Below are 3,233 nucleotides of genomic sequence, written 5' to 3' on the forward strand. Positions count from 1 at the left end.
GTTTAGCGTGGTTAAACTCCACCCCCCCCCTCCCCCCGGCTGGCTGATGCTTTTTAGAATAATTTTCCGAGTATATTGACAGTGTCCTACTTTGAGTTGTTAGCATTTACGCTAGCCCCTGAAGTGATATGGTTTTCCTTTGACTGGTGTAAATGCACGCTAATTAGCAAATACTAGGCTGAATGATTCACCCGGCTGAAGTGCATTCGGCAGATATTTAACAAAGACTAGTGGGTTTTAGCTGAGACTAGAGTGAGGACGATCTGATAAAAGATACTGCACAAGCCTTGATAAAAGCTCTCTTCACTGACCTTACCGCCCATTCAAACCATTCAGCCTCAGAGTGACGTATGGTCTGCTTGCAGCTTGCAGAATGCAGCTGTTACTCCTGTTTCGCTGAGTATAATGAATATGTAATTGTATCCTGTAGGAATGCACTGAGGTCTATGAATTGAAACCATGTCTTGAGTTTGTCAGTGGGATGAAATTTAACTGCCGGCTTCACGCCATAGAATGAAACCCATTTTATTACAGCATTAGCACATTCTTAAGCCCAGTTCAGACCAAAGTTTCGCGACAAGACAAAACCATTTTAGAACGTCGCAGGGAGAAGTTGCAGCGGTCTGAACCTCGACTCAAAACAGCTGCAACTCAGCTGTTCAAGTCAGAGAGGCTGGTTTTAGAACGTAAGGGACGTCACCTGTTTCAATAGCCAATAGAGAAGTCAGCTGGTAAAGTCAGCTGGGAACTATAGGAATATAATGATCCATAATCCATTTAATTTGTGTGATACAAACAGCTGGTCAACAGGGCAGAGTGTTAAACACCTGAAAGCACGGTCAAGCGAGATAGAGAGTGACTGAAGAGAGGGAGCTCGAATCAGAGATATAAAATGTCTTTTCACTGTTTCATCACTAGAAATGTAGCAAGCTGTAGCAAGCATCTTAATATCACTAACTTTATCCACATTCATATTTAAACGTAACAAATGATACATCAGAAACAAAAAAAGCCTAAAAGTCGGAAGTTAGAACGAAAGTTCAAAGAGTTGTTGCTAGAGATGATACACTGTCTTGATTTTTGATGTCGTTTGAGAGAGTTATGGCTTTTTCTCAGACAGAAGGACTGCAGAGTGTGACCAAATGCTCCTCTCTTCTCGACTCCTTCTCTTCTCTTTGTCATCGCTCCCCTTCTCCTCTCCTCCCCGCCTGAGTGACTTGTCCAGATGTTGGGTGGAAACACGCTCTTACTGATGCAACCTCCTGCTTGGTCTGGGCTCTGTTTACTTTGGCACGTCTGTCTGTCTTCTCCTAGACTTCATTTTTAGTTAACCATCTCTGCTTATGTTGGGGAATTCACCATATCCCTTTTGAAGTAGTTCACAGGCGAAAAACATCATACAAATATTTAATTTATGGTCCAGAATTCAAAGATAAACAATCTTGGATTGTGATGTATTGGGGAAACAATGATATATAACTGGCACACAGCTGAAGGCTGGCCCATACCAATAGAGAGATTGCGCATCATGGAAATCATCATTGGAAAAGTTTCTGATCGTCAAGACTCAAACTTTGAGCTGCCCTGGTTACATCTTTCCTTCTCTTTGTTCCTGGAGCACACTCAGGGCCCGTGCTGTTCTTTAAAAAGTCAGTAAGTCACCCTGGTGTCATGTGGGATCTCATTATTCTCCAGCATCAGGGAGAACTTTTGGACGTGGGTGCCACAGATTACGTCACAGTCGGAGTAGATCAGTTGTTCAATTCCGTGCATCTTCCTTCTATCCTTTTGAAACTTTATTCCAATTCTTTTCCGGGCATGTTTGAGGCTTTGTTTGTTTTTGGAGAAAAGTGAATCACCAAGAACTTTACAACCAAACATGACTGGTGGAACGAGGAAGCTTTAGGTCAAGTGTCAACAGGACAGAGTAGCTGTGACTCGTGATTTTATTCTTGCACTGGAACATTTCTGTCAACTCCTCGTTTAACTGACCTCACCATTGGCAGGCCTCAGTCCGAGGGGCGGGATAAACGGTTATCTTTCAAATTCCCTCTGCACGCAATAGGATCGTGCTACAACCAATCGGAGCAAAGCTAGTTGATAGATTCAACTTTTGCCGTATCCCGCTGTTCGCTAGCAGCAGCCGCCATCTTCTTTGTTTTCGAGTAGCAGAGAATTCACGCAGAACCGTTAAAACTCTGCCGTCCTTATGTTAAGCCCGCCCATCAACTCTATACACAATGTGATTGGCCTGACCAGAATTTGGGTTTTTCCAGCTCGCAAGCAAATGGAGAGTTGCTAGACTGACCCTGGCTGCAAATTACAGTACGTCTAGATTTCTAGGCTACAATTAACTAGTTTTTTCGAAAGGATGTGTTTGCCTAACGCCCAGAATTACACACATTTATTTATCATTACATCCACCAAGGAGGTTTTACGTTTGTTGCTCTGGTTGATTGTAACTTATTTGTTGATTTGTTTTGTCTGTCGGCTAGATTGCAGAAACACTTTCCTGAAACTTGGTGGGAAGGTGAAGCATGGGCCAAGGAAGAACCCATTACATTTTTTGAGCGGATCCGAATCACGGGGCGGATAGACAAATTACTGTTCACTTTGGTTCACATCGACAGGTGAAGCGTTTGTGTTGCATTCATGTGGTGTTGGAATAATTGGAAAATCCACACTGATATAATATTGTGAGATAGGCATTCCTTGACAGAGGTCTGTGCTCTCTGAGTGCCCTTCTAGTTCAGTGTGGTTTCAGGTCGGCCGTCCATCCCATTCTTGGGAACGAGCGATATCTCAGCAACGCCTTGAGGGACTTTCTTGAAATTTTGGCACAAAACCTCCACTTGGACTCAAGGATGAACCGATCAGATTTTGGTTGTCAAAGTTCACTGTGACCTCACAAAACAGCCATTGTTTTAGCCATAACTCAAGAATTTCTACGCAAATTATGACATGCACTCTTATCCAAAAGGGCAAAGGTCAATGTCAGTGTGACGTCATAATGCCCTGCAAAAATACTTTTCTTAACAAGCGCCATAAGTCAGGAACCGAAGAGGAGACATTTGGTTGGAAACTGAGTTAGTGCCACGAATCTAACTAATCCACAGTTTTGCTGGGTTGAAGATATGTGTGAAGCACAAAAAAGTCTTAAAATTGACATAATACTTTTATTAATTTTCCTCAAAGTCTATATATATATATATATATATATATATATATATATA

General features: G+C 42.3%; 1 protein-coding gene across 5 annotated transcripts in view; it reads left to right on the forward strand.

Annotated features, from left to right (window-relative positions):
* Nucleotides 1–3,233, forward strand: part of rptor (regulatory associated protein of MTOR, complex 1) — a 212,559-nt gene that overhangs the window by 104,588 nt on the left and 104,738 nt on the right. The gene's annotated exons all lie outside the window — the stretch shown is intronic.

The sequence above is a fragment of the Etheostoma spectabile genome, chromosome 2 (assembly GCF_008692095.1).
Source record: "Etheostoma spectabile isolate EspeVRDwgs_2016 chromosome 2, UIUC_Espe_1.0, whole genome shotgun sequence".
Taxonomy (NCBI): domain Eukaryota; kingdom Metazoa; phylum Chordata; class Actinopteri; order Perciformes; family Percidae; genus Etheostoma; species Etheostoma spectabile.